The sequence below is a fragment of the Heptranchias perlo genome, chromosome 26, assembly GCF_035084215.1.
Source record: "Heptranchias perlo isolate sHepPer1 chromosome 26, sHepPer1.hap1, whole genome shotgun sequence".
Classification (NCBI taxonomy): Eukaryota; Metazoa; Chordata; class Chondrichthyes; order Hexanchiformes; family Hexanchidae; genus Heptranchias; species Heptranchias perlo.
The window spans coordinates 32,540,692-32,558,516 of record NC_090350.1 but is presented as its reverse complement, the minus strand read 5'-3'; the positions used below and the strand labels follow the sequence as shown (position 1 = coordinate 32,558,516).

At 41.8% G+C, this 17,825-nt stretch overlaps 1 protein-coding gene across 1 annotated transcript in view; it reads left to right on the top strand.

Annotated features, from left to right (window-relative positions):
• si:dkey-34d22.1 (discoidin, CUB and LCCL domain-containing protein 1) overlaps window positions 1–17,825 on the top strand; it is a 114,126-nt gene that overhangs the window by 2,611 nt on the left and 93,690 nt on the right. The window lies entirely within an intron of this gene.

The window sequence follows — 17,825 nt, the reverse complement described above, 5'->3', positions numbered from 1 at the left end:
AACATCTGCACACATCAGCTACTTGAAGCAGCCTGGCTGTGACGTCCACCATGATACGAGTTGCTAGCAAAAAAATATTGTTTGCACTAACTCTGCTCTGGTGGCCGTCCCAATGTACGTGGACAACTTGAACCCAGATTTCCTGAATCCCTGTTTTCAGTCAGTTAGGAATATTTTCAAATACAACAACAACAACTACTACTACTGCTACTACTACTTGTATTTATATAGCACCTTTAAAGTAGTAAAATGTCCCAAGGTTCTTCACAGGAGCATTATCAGACAAAATTTGACACCGAACCACATAAGGAGATATTAGGACAGGTGACCAAAAGCTTGGTCAAAGAGGTAAGTTTTAAGGAGCGACTTAAAGGAGGAGAGAGAAACGGAGAGATTTAGGGAGGAAATTCCTGATTTTAGGGCCTAGGCAGCTGAAGGTGCGGCAACCAATGGTGGAGCGATTAAAATCAGGGATGCGCAAGAGGCAAGAATTGGAGGAGTACAGAGATCTGAGGGTTGTAGGGCTGGAGGAGATACAGAGATAGGGAGGGGCGAGACCATGGAGGGATTTGAAAACAAGGATGAGAATTTTAAAATTGAGGCGTTGCCGAACCAGGAGCCAGTGTAGGTCAGTGAGCACAGGGGTGATAGGTGAACAGGACTTGGTGCGAGTTAGGATACAGGCAGCAGAGTTTTGGATGAGCTCAAGTTTATGGAGGGTGGAAAATGGGAGGTCTACCAGGAGAACATTGGAATAGTCAAGTCTAGAGGTAACAAAGGCACGGATGAGGGTTTCAGCAGCAGATGAGCTGAGGCAGGGGCAGAGACAGGCAATATTATGGAGGTGGAAGTAGGCAGTCTTGGTGATGAAGCGTATAGGGGGTCAGAAGCTCATCTCAGGGTAAAATAGGATGCCAGGGTTGTGAACAGTCTGGTTCAGCCTCAGACATTGGCCAGGGAGTGGAATGGAGTTGGTGGCTAGGGAACGGAGAATTACAAAACCTGTGCATGTACATTTCACATATGTACACAAATGTAGTGTATACATGTATTCACCTTTTTTAAATCCACTCTAGTAGAATTTCAAAGCAGTACAAGTTGAGAAGCACCACTAAGACCGGCACTCTCGCAGTCATTTGCTAAACTCCAAATGCCAAGCACAGTCCTGGAGCTCAGCATAAATGTGGTATAGTAGAGATTCTGAGGTCCGTCATTGTTCCTTATTACAATATTGTCACCAGGGCATCTATTAATCAGCTTTTTAAACTCAATGCATTGTTTGGTTATGTGATAGAAAAGTGCTTTTAACAACAATTCATTGTATTTTTGTGGCTTTGCAAATATAAATTGAATGTGCAGGCAAATGGAAAGTGTGAAATTAAGCCTGTTATAGGATTGTATTAAAACCTTCAAACATCTGAATTAAAAAGTACTGGAGGTTCAGACTTGCACCCAGTGCTGCCATTTGGGTACCTGTACTGTTCACACTATCTACAAATGAAACTTGTAATTGCACTTTTACTAGAGCTTACATTTCTCCTAATTGAAGGAGATGGGCAGCTTGATCTTTCTTTACATTTAATTAAAATGTTGTAGGTATCATTACCTTAAGGTATTGGATAAAGACATGCTAAAGAATGTTTGTTTTTTTACCAGGATATTTATTCCAGAAAGTATGTGCTTTGGAAGCATGTAGCAAAATCAATGCAATTGTTTTAGGAACATGAGCAGAAAAGCTGTTAACTTCATGTGAAGTGCATATTGTAATGCAGTACATTGGAAAGATTATCCTCATTTATTATTGCACAGAATTAATTTGAATAATTATGTTAGTCATTGTGTGTCAACTTAATTTAGCGGCTGCAGTGTCGATATGTGATTTCACCACTTTCAAATTTTGAAATGAAAACCTTAATTACTTCATTAATTTCAGTGAATTGTGATTAACAACCTTTCTCCTTATAATAACCTTTCCTGTTTTCCTGCTCAGTTTTGTTGATTCTCTTTTTTAAAAAAATTGTCTCTGCAGTGAGACTGTAAGATGCAGGATGGGTATGAGGCTGGAGTCGGTTGTAAAGATAGGGTGGGACGAGGCTGCAGAGGGTTTGAAGGGAGGGCAGATATTTTAAATTTGGTGCGCTGGCATTGTAGCTAAGGGATGATGGCGAGTATGATTTAGCGTGTACAGGATATGGGCAGCTGAACTTTGGAGAAGTTGGAGGATGGGAGGCCAGCAATAAGAACAATTAAGATTATAATTATAAATTTCATTTTTAAAGTAAGTTCTGATGGGAAGACTTTTTACGGTTTCTCCCTCAATTTTCTCCCTTGTTCTCCTGAAAGCACTGACCTTTTGTGGGGTATGGTTCCACGAGTACTGCCAGCCCACTGGTACCTCCTACAAGCGGCCAATCTTTAGCTGTGAGCCTAGACAGCGAGTGTTGGCAAGCTGTTCAACCATAGGTGACATAAGGAAGCCCAATCCTGCTGTCGCTTATAGTCAACACATGTGTACTTTCTAGCACAGATCACTAGATAGTAATCAGGAGTGGGAACCCTTGTTAATTTTTCTCCTCCATAACCTCAGGCCCATTGAGGCCAATTGTATTTCTCAACTGCTACCTTCATCTTAGATGAGCTAAACTTCAGCCATTTGTATAAGTTCTCATCTCCCCAATATTGTGTTACAGCCTCATATCGCACACTGGCCCTGTGATGTTTTATCTATAATGTGTTAAGTCTCACCGCTTGCTTCCTGTGAAACGTTTTCTTGTCGCACTTTTCTGACTCGCCATGAGTAATGCCACAGGAGGGCTGCTAATATTATACATAATTTTCTCTCGCCACAGTTCAAAAGTGCTCGGCAGAACAGTGAAGTCCAAAATGGTACCAGCCACCATTCTTGGCTTTGTAGTTTTTCTTTAAATAGTATGGATTTTTCTTCTGTGAAGAATTCCTCTTCAAAATTAAGCAGCAATTAATAGTATTTTGAAGCACTATTTGCATCATAAGCCAAGAAAATGAGATGTAATACAGCTGCTTAAAGTCTAAAAAGTAAATTCACTGATCTCACACTCATATCAGGGAGCCATGCACAGAGAGAATGCAGGTTGGAGAATTGGTGCAACAGGGTTGTATGCCTATCTCTGACTGGTGCTCCTTTTGAGCAAGGGGAGGTAGCGGTGTTAAAGCTGATCTGGGAGTGCTTGGTGCTGGCAATAAGTAAAAGGTCAGACATGCCTTGTATTAGCAAACACAAAAAAAATCAAAAAAAGCGAAAACAAGTCAGGAAAATTTGATGATAGGATTTTCAGTGTACGTGATAATGAAATATGATCATAGAATCATGCAGCACAGAAGGAGGCCATTCGGCCCATCATGCCTGTGCCAGCTCTTTAAAAGATCTATTCAATTAGCCTAACTTCCCCCGCTCTTTCCCCATAGCCCTGCAAATTTTTCCTTTTCAGGTATTTATCCAATTCCCTTTTGAAAGTTACTATTGATTCTGCTTCCACCGCCCTTTCAGGCAGTGCATTCCAAATCATCATAACTCGCTGCATAAATACATTTCTCCTCATTTCCTCTCTGGTTCTTTTGCCAATTATATTAAATCGGTATCCTTTGGTTATCGACCCCCCACCCCCCTGCCAGTGGAAACAATTTCTCCTTATTTACTCTTTCAAAACCCTTCATGATTTTGAACACCTCTGTTAAATCTCCCCATAACCTTCACTGCTCTAAGGAGAACAACCCTAGCTTCTCTAATCTCTCCATGTAACTAAAGAGGTAAGGGACAGTATAAGACATAAGGAAAGGGCATACAAAAAGGCAAAAAATGGCACAGATCCTGGCGAATAGGAAAGATACAAAGATCAACAAAGGGTCACAAAACAGATAATAAGGGCTACAAAAAGAGAGTATGAAAAGAAACTCGCAAGGGATATCAAAACCAATACGAAGAACTTTTATAGTTATATTAGGAAAAAGAAGGTGGTCAGGAGCAGTGTTGGCCCCTTAAAAACTGAAAGTGGGGATATGTCATTGACAATGGGGAAATGGCGGACATGTTGATCAATTACTTTGCGTCAGTATTTACAGTCGAAAAAGAGGACAGCATGCCGGAAATCCCAAGAAAACTTGTATTGAATCGGGGACAGGGACTCGATTAAAATTAACATAAGTAAAGCAACAGTAATGAAGAAAATAATAGCACTAAAGAGTGACAAATCCCCAGGACCAGATGGTTTCCATCCCAGGGTTTTAAAGGAAGTAGGTGAGCACATTGCGGATGCCCTAACTATAATCTTTCAAAGTTCTCTAGATTCAGGAACTGTCCCTCCAGATTGGAAAATTGCACATATCACTCTGCTTTTTAAGAAAGGAGAGAGAGGGAAACCGGGGAATTATAGACCAGTTAGCCTAACATCTGTTGTGGGGAAAATGCTGGAGTCTATAATTAATGATAGGGCGACTGAACACCTCGAGAATTTTCAGTTAATCAGAGAGCCAGCATGGATTTGTGAAAGGTAGGTCGCGCCTGACAAACCTGATTGAATTTTTTGAAGAGGTGACTAAAGTAGTGGACAGGGGAATGTCAATGGATGTTATTTATATGGACTTCCAGAAGGCATTTGATAAGGTCCCAAATAAGAGATTGTTAGCTAAGATAGAAGCCCATGGAATCTAGGGAAAAGTACGGACTTGGTTAGGAAGTTGGCTGAGTGAAAGGCGACAGAGAGTAGGGATAATGGGTAGGTACTCACATTGGCAGGATGTGACTAGTGGAGTCCCGCAGGGATCTGTCTTGGGACCTCAATTATTCACAATATTTATTAACGACTTAGATGAAGGCATAGAAAGTCTCATATCTAAGTTTGCCGATGACACAAAGATTGGTGGCATTGTAAGCAGTGTAGATGAAAACATAAAATTACAAAGCGATATTGATAGATTAGGTGAATGGGCAAAACTGTGGCAAATGGAATTCAATGTACACAAATGTGAGGTCATCCACTTTGGATCAAAAAAGGATAGAACACGATACTTTCTAAATGGTAAAAAGTTAAAAACAGTGGATGTCCAAAGGGACTTGGGGTTCAGGTACATAGATCATTGAAGTATCATGAACAGGTGCAGAAAATAATCAAGAAGGCAAATGGAATGTTGGCCTTTATATCTAGAGGACTGGAGTACAAGGGGGCAGAAGTTATGCTGCAGCTATACAAAGCCCTGGTTGGACCGCACCTGGAGTACTGTGAGCAGTTCTGGGCACCGCACCTTCGGAAGGACATATTGGCCTTGGAGGGAGTGCAGCGTAGGTTTACTAGAATGATACCCGGACTTCAAGGGTTAAGTTACGAGGAGAGATTACACAAATTGGGGTTGTATTCTCTAGAGTTTAGAAGGTTAAGGGGTGATCTGATTGAAGTTTCTAAGATATTAAGGGGAACAGATAGGGTAAATAGAGAGAAACTATTTCCGCTGGTTGGGGATTTTAGGAGTAGGGGGCACAGTCTAAAAATTAGAGCCAGACCTTTCAGGAGCGAGATTAGAAAACATTTCTACACACAAAGGGTGGTAGAAGTTTGGAACTCTCTTCCGCAAACGGCAATTGATACTAGCTCAATTGCTAAATTTAAATCTGAGATAGATAGCTTTTTGGCAACCAAAGGTATTAAGGGATATGGGCCAAAGGCAGGGACATGGGCCAAAGGCAGGTATATGGAATTAGATCACAGATCAGCCATGATCTTATCAAATGGCGGAGCAGGCACGAGGGGCTGAATGGCCTACTCCTGTTCCTATGTTCCTATAAGTCCCTCATCCCTGGTATCATTCTACTAAATCTCCTCAGCAGCCTCTCCAAGGTATTGACATTCTTCTTAAAGTGTGCTGCCGAGAATTGGACACAGTACTCCAGCTCTGGCCTAACCAGTGATTTATAAAAGTTTAGCATAACTTCCTTGCTTTTGTACTCTTTGCCTCTATTTATGAAGCTTAGGATCCCGTATGCTTTTATAACAGTCTTATCAACTTGTCCTTCCACCTTCAAAGATTTATTGAGTATATAAAGCAGTGCTATCTGCTTGTTAATAAACACTGTGAAAGTAGCTCTTTATTTACATTGATTAGTAATTCATTACATTTCCCCAATTTAACAAGGAGCCTAGTGTTAATTTCTGCCTGGCAAGCCAATGTCACTGTGTATTTTTTCAACAAGGGTCCTCAGACTGAAAATGTAAATGAAAGAGTTGTGTATCGCTTGGAAACGTCTTAACCAAATGTCCCCCTGCATTTACAGTAACTCAGACTCTTTCTCTGCTAACAATGAAGGGTAAATGGAATAAAATTCAAATCCAGTTACTCCAATTCTGGGTCAGATGCTGCTTGTGATGAAAACAACATATTCCTTGTTTAAGCAAACATAAACAAACGCTGATAGCAGAGGAGCTGAACCATTGGCTTCCCCAATAGCTTAACGAATAAATGCAGCATGTGAGCCATAGGGTTCAGAAGCTCCCAGGTTTGATTCTTGGTCTGTGCTGTTAGCTGATTTCAGATGGGTTGCTATAATTGGCTTCAGTGCCTTTGCGATAAGAGGGGTGTGGTCTGTAACCATAAACTGCTGCCATACAAGCTCAAATGGCTACTATGGCAGCACAGACTGCTGGCATGGAAGCTCGTATGGCTGCCATCTTGGCTTTGGGAGCCACTGCTGAAAGGGGCTTGCAAAACATCACTTCGCTCCTGCACTTTGTTTTTCGTGCAGAGCCAGTAGGCTGGCTGAGGTGCCGTCCCAGGAGAGTGATCTTGGCTCCATGGGAGAGGCACCTCCTGTCCTCTCTCAGGACGTCAGCATGCCTGCTCCCCCGATAGATGCTCCGCCAGTGCCTTTGCAGGTGCCACACAACCAGTTGGCCCAGACTGCTGCAGCTCACGCCGAGATGCTACAGTCTGCAGCTGGGCCCTGTAGGCGCAGAGTTACTCAAAGTCATCCGTCAAAGCCATCTGGTGTTCTCGTTGGAAGCTCAACAGCCTTACACCTCACAAGCTGTAACCACATAGGAGCAGGAGAATAGGAAAACAGGCACTAAGGGCTTGCACGAGGGTGATTAGTGATTTTTTTTTGTCAATGTTGACATGATTTGAGAATATTTGTTTGATAAATTTATTTTTTGTTCTGGATTTAGTGTTGGTGTGTAGTGAAGTGAGAGAAAGACCCATAAGTCTGGAGTGAAGGAAGGCAATCAGCTGGTGGTTGTAAGGATTGTTGGTGTATGGGGAATGGGAGGGCTGATATAGGTGAAGTGCTCCTTGATGAGCAGATCTCTGAGAGCTCGGGCAGGTAAGGGCTCTGGTGGTCACTGCCTCTCCTCTTCCTGCTTCTCTTCCTGCATTGTTGCTGCCCAGGCGGTGGTAAAGACAGGGACAGACAACGACAGATCTTGATACCCGCTCAGGGGTGTCCTGCAAAGCTCCTCCAGAACGGTCCAGGCAGTGGAAGCGTTGCTTGAGAACGGCGATTGTTTGCTCGATAATGTTCCATGTGGCAGCATGTACTCTCATTGTAGGCCAGCTGTGCGCGGGTTCCTGACAGGAGTCATGAGCCATGTCCAGAGGAGATATACCTTGTTGCCCAATTGCCAACCTGCAACTTGGAGGGCCTGGTTGGATCAAAGGCAGCACAGTGGACTGGCGCATGATGAAAGAGTCATGACTACTTCTGGGATAGCGGGCACAGACCTGCATGATGTGCTGTCTGTAGTTGCATACCAGCTGTACGTGAGGGAGTGGATTCCCTTTTGGTTAATAAAGATGCCAGGCTGGTGATAGGGAGCACGCAAGGCATTGTGTGTGCAGTCAATGGCACCTTGCACACTGAGGAAGCCTGCCATGTGGATGAAACCTAGCGTGCTCTCGTCCTGCTTTGCTCTGTCCAGAAAAAGGAGGTTCCTCGTTGCCTAGAGAGCCTCTGTGATCTCCCTGGTACATCCGTACACTGCGAACTGGGAGATGTTGCTGATGTCACCTGTTGCAGCTTGAAAGCCCGTGGCATAAAACTTGAGGGCCACGGTAACCTTGACAGCCTCAGGCAGTGCTGCCTGTGCCCTGGTTAAGGCTCCAGTTGTGGCTGCAGCAGGTGACGTAGCTCAGTGACAGCCTCCTTGGTGAAGTGAAGGCGCCTCATATATCGCTCCTGAGTAAAGTTGATGTCGGAGATGTGCTTCCTGAACACACACAATACATATGGCCTCCTACACAATGCCCTATTGCTGCTCCTACTCTGTGGTGTCTTCCTTGCTGCTCCCCCTCGTCCTCGAGACCCGAAGGCAGCCCTATAAGACCATGCAGTCTGCAGCCTGACTATTTCTGAGGCAAAGAACAACAACAATGCAAGACCAGCAAATTCATTCTCTGTGTAGATAAAGTGAACTTTCCAAAGTGATGAGCACCAAAAAACGCTCAGAAGTCCAGCAGCAGCCTGAAATGATAAACCAGCAACTATCCTATAAGTACTGCATGACCCCTTTACATAGTGCTGGTGAGGGGGCCTTCCTGCCGGTTAGCGCATGTTTTGCTGTGCGAATTCACTACATGGCAAGTGAAGCACTAGGGCATTCGAAAATCGAAAGCAGGTCCTGCAAGATGTGCAGGACCCTAATTTAAATAAATTATTCTGCACTTTAAATGTTGTCACCATGTGCTCCTGCTGCTGGCAGGAAAACGGGCGCTGTGGGGCCGAGTGTTTAGGCTACTTGCTGTTATTGGAGGCTCTTATTTCCATCGTATTGATCCAAGACATTGTACAGAGCAATCAATTGTCCTTTAATCATTTGCTTTTAGGAACAGTAATCTGTACAATGCAACACAGTCCAATTCACATTAAAAACAAATTATTTTACAGGTAACGTTGATAATTTTTTTTGGGCAGAAGAAAGCAGGATCACCCTTGATTATTGAGGAGTTGAAGAAAACAAATGAAAATGTCTTCATTGGAGAACCAATGTTCTTTAATCACTTTTTTCTTCCATGGGCTCTAACTACTTTGCTGCACTTCGCCCACTTGGCCCATTCTTCATTTGTGAGACAGTGAATGTCGTCATGCTATTCAACCACACAGGGCATCACAAGTCCAATCCTGTTCTTGCCCATGTTAACACACAGATTTCAGCAGGAATTACTAGTTAGCAATCAGGAGCAGGAATCCTACTAAACTTCCTCCTCCCTAGCCCAGGGGTGCTAGAGCTAATTGTAGCATCTGAACTGCTGCCTCAGCTGAGATCAGGTAGCTAGTCATGGGCTGGGGATTGAAGCTTGGACCTTTGGGCTGTATGGCTTAGTGTTACATCAGGTGGTGCCTTTACCCAGAACAACATGCCCTTAACCTTATCTGTAGCACCGTTGAAATAAATGGAGGAAGGGGGAAGCAATCCATCAATAGCCATATAGTGAACTGTGGGTTAATGTTGAATGGCTTTCAGTCTGACTTTATTTCTTATTCTGCTACACTGAAATACGCTATTGACACCGCACTCTGCCTCTCCATGGGATTTCCCTGAAACGTGGTTTGTATATTGCTGAGATAAAATCCTATTGCCACTCACAGATTCCACTTTTGTTTCAGTATGCAGTGAAGTGATCTTATTTTAAATGTCGGTGATGTTTCCTGTTATAACCTGTCCACTTGGCAATTATAAACTAGCACTTCATATTGCTTATTTGTCTAAGACCAATTAAAAATACAAATATTTGATGGCACTTCCTTACCTGTGAAGTATAACTTGTGCATAGATTGCTTAACATTCAGTCTGAATTTGAGACATACCATTGATCGTTGACCATTAATTACTTTTAAATTCCTGTTAAGATTGTTGTTTACACAATGCTGTTTTATTGCTTAATATGTTGCAATATGAATTATGTGGCATCCATGTATTCGGAGGCAAAGTGCTGCCTCTAGCATTGGTAAACAAACAGCTGTAACCAAAGCATTACTGTCTGTACAAGTCAACAATATGATTTTGGCATTGCTTACCTAGGTGGACTTTTCCCCAATATTGTGGAAAGGCTACGGCCAAATTGTGAGCCCGAAGTGTGAGTTTGTCGTAATAGTGCGTTCACAAACCTGTACATGTTTGGATGTTGCTGAATCCATTGTGCAGTAAAATCCTGGTGAATTTTGCACGATGAGAACTGGTTTATATTATAGAGCCACTTCTGTAACCTGAGTGGGGATTAAGCACATTTGTCCAAACTGAACCTTTTTGCCTGATAGGTCATGTTAATCTTTCAAATAAAATACTTGTAAATAGCCCTTACCAAATACCTGATAAGAAAATTGTGTTAACTGTCCATTTTGAATTGGTGTGACAAAAAAGATACAGTGCGATTAGACTATATATTGTGTCTATGCACTCTGGAACAAATGAATATTCTGGCATAATGTGGTTGGTCTGGATGATAATTGCCAGGAATGCAGTAAAACCGGTCAATATAATTCATTTTTGTGGTTGTTTCCCTGAAGGTGACATAAGAAACCTCAGTCTGGGAACCAAATGCGAATACAATTGGCATTATCCTTTTTTAAAACAAGTCTTATGCAGCTGAATTGAAATAACTGCCAAATTAGTTATGTATTTTGTTTACTAGGTTTGAGTTGTGGTTAGCATAACATTGATCCCTTTTTGGTTTTACATTGGTTCCATGAAAGCAAAATATTCACCAATGCATAGTTTTTGACACATTTACTAGCTATTTAAATGAAAGAGTTGCAGGATGACTGTATGATAAATGGAGCCAATGTTCATTTTCAACTTTGGGATAATACTATTGTTGAGTTTGGTCCAGGAAATACTCGAAAAAGCTTAGGTTTGCACCACAGGCACTTTGCAATGCATGCAATCATTATAAAAGTGGCTACTAGCCATTCTTGGGAGAAAATAATTATTAAATAGTTGTGTCCTTTAATTGAAAATTAATGGTTTTCTTTACAGGAGTGTATAAAATACAACTTTCAGATCTATGTTGCTGCATTGGTTGCATTAAGTAAAGTTGCAATTGTTGTAATCTTACTCTTTCCTGGGGAAGTTTTTACCATTGGCATATTACCTGCAGAGAAAAACTTTAGAATGTTTTTAAATTACTCAAAAATTGAACAGTACCGCCATATGCGGGATTATTATAAGCCTGAACGGAATAATTGTTAACTCCCTTTTATTCCCTTAAAGACTTCCATTGATTTTCTTTTAGATAGATTTACATTTTTTTTCCAAAGGAGTGCAATAGAATAATGTGGGCAGAGTGGCAGGAGCTTGGTATTTGTCAAATACTATGCAAGAAAGAACGGCCTGCTTTGTGAACACATCCAGTGATGTGTTGTGAGATAATCATGGAGCAAAAGCACATCAGGGAAAACAGGGACCTTAAATTAATGAGAACTTTTAATGAAATAAAAAGAGAATATTTTGGGAAGGCGCATTATGTTAGCATCTGAAAGGGAAAAATAGCATTCTGGGCAGGACCCTTGGTAAGAAGGCTCTTTCAGATACCATCTGTACTTTTATAATAAAAAAAACTGTGTCTGATTCGTGCAAAGTGAAGGACCTGCAGTTGCATACAAATAGGAGCTTGGTATTTTCTGACAGGAATCAACTTTTTGGTGTGCAAGTGGGATAGGATTAAGTTGAGTTTCTGAGATTAATCAAACCTTTAGCCAGTATATACACAAGTCTTAATATACGTAATATGTTTCCTACATTACAACAGTGACTACGCTTCAAAAGTACTTCATTGCATGTAAAGTGCTTTGGGAGGTCTTGAGGTCATGAAAGGCGCTATATAAATGCAAGTTCTTTCTTTCTAAGTCTTGGTCAGTTTCAATTTTAGGGCTAGAATACTGTTCATATTATATTGATTGGTTGTGCACAAGTTTCTATTTTTTTTTAAAAGAGCAAGTTACTCTTAGTGCACAAACAGTCCATTAGTTGGAAGTTAAATTTGTGCTTTTTTAATGCACTCTCAGCAGTGTCAAACTTTACTCGCTATTTAAGAAAAGTGAGAGAGAGAAACTAGGAAATTATAGACCTGTTAGTCTAAATCTGTTGTGAGGAAGTTATTGGAATCTATAATTAAGGATAGTGTGACTGAGCACTTAGAGAAATTTGAGCTGATTAGAGAGAGCCAACATGGATTTGTAAAGGGTAGGTCATATCTAATGAACCTAATTGAATTTTTTGAGGAAGTAACCAAAGTAGTAGACAAGGGAATGTTTATGGATGTAGTTTATATGGACTTCCAGAACGTTCCACATAAGAGACTGTTAGCTAAAATTAAAGCTCATGAAATTGAAGGCAAATTATTGACCCGGTTAGGAGATTGGTTAGGTGGTAGAAGACAGTGTAGGGATAATGGATATGTACTCTAATTAGAAGGACGTGACTAGTGGTGTCCCACAAGGATCTGTGTTGGGGCCTCAAATATTCACTATATTTATTAATGATTTAGATAAAACAATAATACATCCAAGTTTGCCGATGACACAAAGATTGGTGGCATAGTAAGTAGTAGAGATGGGAGTATAAAATTACAAAGAGACATTGATAGATTAAGTCCATGGGCAAAATTGTGGCAGATGGATTTCAATGTAAGTAAGTGTGCGATCATCCACTTTGGACCAAAAAAGGAGAGATCTGAGTATTTTTTAGATGGTGAAGAGCTAGGAACTGTGGAGGTCTAAAGAGATTTAGGGGTCCATGTACACAGATCACTAAAATGTAGTGGTCAGGTACAAAAATAACCAAAAAGGCTAATGGAATGTTTGCCTTTATACCTAAAGGGCTAGAATATAAAAGGGAGGAAGTTTTGCTACTGCTGTACAAAGCCCTGTTTAGACCATATCTGGAGTACTTTGTACATTTCTGGGCACCTCACCTAGAAAGGATATATTGGCCTCTGAAGGAGTGCTGCACAGATTCACCAGAATGTTACCAGGGCTCCAAGGGTTAAATTATGAGGAGCGATTACATAAGCTGGGCTTGTATTCCCTGGGCTATAGAAGGTTAAGGGTTGATTTGTTTGAGGTTTTTATGATTTTGAAAGGAATTGATAGGGTAGATAGGGAGAAACTTTTTCCGCTGGTGGGGTAGTCTAGGAAAAGGGGTCATTCAAGCTTTGTAGCGCTCTATTTCTGAGAAATAGAGGAGCAGCACAGAATGAATAGAACTAGATTTTAGGAATCAAGATCTGTAGATCACGGCAAAGTGCTCTCCAAGCAGCAGAGGGACAAGTTGCCAATGCCCAGGGGATTGAGCTGGCTTAGGAGGCCATCACACGGGAGGCCAACAGGTGGTCACATGCAAAAACTTTGGAAGGATATTGGAAGAAGGTGTCTGTCTTGAAGAAATCGGACAAGGTGAGAAGTGAAAACGATAATGACCTATGTGCGTGTAGCCAGCGAAGGCAAACAAAGCATGTTGTAGATGCCAGATGATTTGCTTGAGTACCTCAGTGTATTTAACTCCAACTGATCCAGGGACCTGCTGCAAATGTAGCACACAGGGAAGAAATGAACATGGGGAGAGAACTTGCCCAGCAGGATCCAAAAAGAAGAGCCTGGAATGATGTGTAGTTTCAGTAAGAAATGGAAAGGTGTAAGGCATGATTTATGAATCAAGATTTGCAGATTATAGTAGATAGTGTGAGGGCATTGCAGCAGGTTACTAGATCAGTTTCAGTTATGTGTACTAAGGTACTTGAGGAAACTCATCTGATGCTTGTCCTCAGTGGCTACTTATACACAAGACAGTTGAAAATGATTCAAGACTAATTAATTGTCAGCTGTACGTGTGAATAACTATACTGTGCACTCAGTAAACTCCCAACCATTCTCAAACTTTCTGTATGCAAGATACTTTATATTCAGGTAAAGTATGTATAATGTTATAAAATGCTGCTACCTAAAATGCACAACACAAAATATTTGCTTATTTAGTGCACATTTATCTCGCAGAAAAATGCAGCCTTCAAGAAAACAGAGTGCAGATAGGTAGAGGGATTTAGCAAGCCAAATCTATCATTTCCTTCAAAGAAGTTTTCATAGAGGTCATCAGCTGAGAAGTTGTACACAGCATGGGTGATATGCAAACAGGAGGAGATGAATTTGTTCCAGGCTTGTAGAATTGTAATCATGTGAAAAGTAGTGACCGTGTTGTGCTGTAACTGCTGTGTATTGTCTGCAGCAACAATGTGCCAAATAATTTGCACTGACATATGTACTTTTTTATTGTTGAAGATATGCCCTAAGTCTAGGAATAGAAAGTCCAACTCCATCAGCAAAAAGCCTCAGCACAATACTTAGTGACATCATCACAAGCATGCACCATACCAGAGATGCACACTCTGGAGGTTTTAGTGATTTAGGAGAGGAAGCACAGTGTGAGTCATCTCCCCTAACTGTGGGAGGGATGAAGACAGTGGCTAATGAAGGGATGGGCTGCTGCTGAGTGGAAGCATGGAATCATCATGGGCCCTGCTGAATCACTGCCACGATTCTGACCTCACAGGGCCATCTATGAAAGGAGGATAATTCTGGAGCACAAATTAGTGTAACAATCACTTGTCTCCTTGAGGGCATGATGCTAACAGTTGGACGAAGTTACGCATTGAACAGTAGGCAGCATCAGTAGCATCTTCAGGCAAGACCTCAAGCATGCAAGTGATGAGATTTGTTGCTCATGAATGCTCTCATTGATTCTGTTGAGGTGTTAAAGCCTAAAAGAAGAGATAATGATTAGCTTCATTGCACCTAGAGACAGACACCAGAGGACAGTGAGGGAAGGATTCGGAGAACTTCTGACAGAGCAGTGCTGTTCTCAATCAGAGGAGGAATCCATGCAAGGACTCTAGACCTCCAGCAGGAACAAGGATGAGCAGGTGACTTACATGTCACCAGCAATCCCTTGCCTCAAGCTATCTCTGGATAAATGACAGGAGAAGCCCTGAAAGCAAGCAAGCTTCCACATGCACAACAGGACAAGCAATTCCTGGCCAAGAGGTGGGACCTTCGTGCTATGGCATACATCGAGGTAAGTGGCCAGCTGAATTGCAAGGAGGTCCGTGCACCCACTCCTTCCAGCAGTACGTCACTTAGGAGCAGTAGGGCAGAAATGCCATGGGTGCAAGTTAACATACCACAACGGGTAGGCAGAGCGGCACATGTTGAACACACTGTACTTTTACTATTATTTTCAATAAAGACTCAACATGTCATCTTTCATTTTCTAGTCATTGTTACAGCACTGCTGAAGATTGTTTGTTTCTGTTTTTTAAAAAATCCAATGAAGCATTAAGGCAAGCCTCAAGAAAAGAATCAGGACCTGGTGAATCTGTGCCATTTCTGCTGAGCTTCTGCTAGCTGCTAGGTCCTCATCATCATCCTCCCCCTCTTAGACTTGACTATTCCAATGCTCTCCTGCTCGGCCTCCCATCTTCCACCCTCCGTAAACTTGAGCTCATCCAAAACTCTGCTGCCCGTATCCTAAATTGCACCAAGTCCCATTCACCCCTGTGCTCGCTGACCTACATAGGCTTCCGGTCTGGGAGTGCCTCGATTTTAAAATTATCATCCTTGTTTTCAAATCCCTCCATGGCCTCGCCCCTCCCTATCTCCTCCAGCCTCCGAGATCTGTGCGTTCCTCCAATTCTTGCCTCTTGTGCATCCCTGATTTTATTTGCTTCACCATTGGCGGCTGTGCCTTCAGCTGCCCAGGCCCCATGCTCTGGAATTCCCTCCCTAAACCTCTCCACCTCTCTCCCTCCCTCTCCTCCTTGAAGACTCTCTTTAAAACCTACCTCTGTGACCACCTGTCCTAATATCTCCTTGTGTGGCTCAGTGTCAAACTTTGTTTGATAATCACTCCTGTGAAGCGCCTTGGGACGTTTTACTACATTAAAGGCGCAATGTGAATGCAAGTTGTTGTTGTTGTTGTTGTTGTGCCAAAGCTTGTAGCTGTTCATTTTCCAGAATACCTCTTCAGACAGCTATATTGTGCAGCATGCAGCACACTACTGCTACACTACCAATTTGCTTTGGAACATATTGTACAGCGCCTCAGTGTGATCCAAATGTCAGAGCCAATGATGGAGCATATCAAATTTATGCTTGATGATGCACATTCAAGGAATAGGAACATCATTAAATGTTCTTTGCTGGAGAATGGGTGGGATAAATGGTGAGCAGTAGTGTCATGAGCCACATTTTGAATAGGCAGCCCATATGTCTTAGCAGCCTACCATCCAAATTATCTTCACCTGAATAAGTGAGGAACCTATAACATGGGGCCACTGTGACCACAGCCTGGAAACAGTGAGGGAGAAAATCAACTCTCAGCCGCCTGTTTTGCGCACAAGTTAAATTTCTCCCCCAGTCTATTCATATACATAAGGATTTGGTGGTATTGCAGTCCATTTGGATGTTAATTGAATGTTATCCTTTTCTGTTGATGAACACCATGGGATGTTGCCTAAGGTTTTATACCAAAGCCGATTTTTAATATATTCACTAGCATGTTGGGAAGGGGCATCTGTGATCTCAGTTAAGCAGCATTGACTCACAATCTGACTGACCCTTGCTAAGTCTCTTGCTATTTCCTGGAAGGAGCCTGTTGCAAAAATATTGAGTGCTGTCGTAACCTTTATGGCTGTTGTCAATGTGCCATTGTTGCTCTTTGAGTGCAGGTTTGGTTCTAGGAGCTAGGACAATTTACCTGTCACTTTCTTACTGTGGAGTTGTGTCCTCACATATTTTTCCTCCATAAGATCAGGGTAGCTGCGTCACCAACGGTAGGCAGCTGCCTGGAGTAGTAGTGTCAACTATTTATCCTCCTTCTCCTCCTCTTCCAACTGAGACTTGCTGATGGCCCAAGCTGTTGTGTGGACTGAAACAATTGAGTCACCCTTTACAAAGTGTCCTACTCTACTCTATATCTGCCGACTCCCTGCTGCTGTAGCAACATCTTTACTGACGCAGTCAATAATGCAATGTGAGCTGGAAGCCAAGCATGACTAAATTTGTGCATTCATCTTTAGTTGGTCCTTAACAAGCCAAAAAAACATTAATTAAACAGAATCTGTATGTTGATCTGCATGAATGTGATTTGGTTTCAGCTGGAATTTTGAGAGCATGGGCAAAATATGCTAAAGCTCTGTTAATGTGAACAAACCAGATTACTACATATTAATACACACTTGAAGCGTGTTTTAGCTCCATAGGAGTGAAACAAATTGTTTAACATAAACTCTAGAGAGAACAGATGATTCTTTTTGGAAATGTTAACTTGTCTCTTCTCTCCACAGATATTGACTAAGCTGTTGTGCTTCCAGCATTTTCTATTTTTGTTTCAAATTTCCAACATCTGCAATTTTTTTTGCTTTTTAAAAAATATTGGTTAACATGTTCAAGTGAAATTCTTTGTTTGCTACTTTGACAAAGTTGATAAATCCAATAGGGAATTCAGGCGAAACTTCTTAACCCAGAGAGTGGTTAGAATGTGGAACGTGCTACCACATAGAGTAGTTGAGGCGACCAGCATAAATCCACTTAAGGGCAAGCTAGTTAACACGGAGAAAAGTATAGAAGGATATGCTAGGGTTAGATGAAGTAGGGAGGGAGGGGGCTCGTGTGGAGCATAAACACTGACATGGACCTGTTGGGCCAAATGGCCTGTTTCTGTGATGTGCATTCCATGTAATTCTATGTTAACTATTTTATTTTAAACAGAATAACATAGTGAACAAGGAAATTTCATCCCATATATAATCTTTTTAAT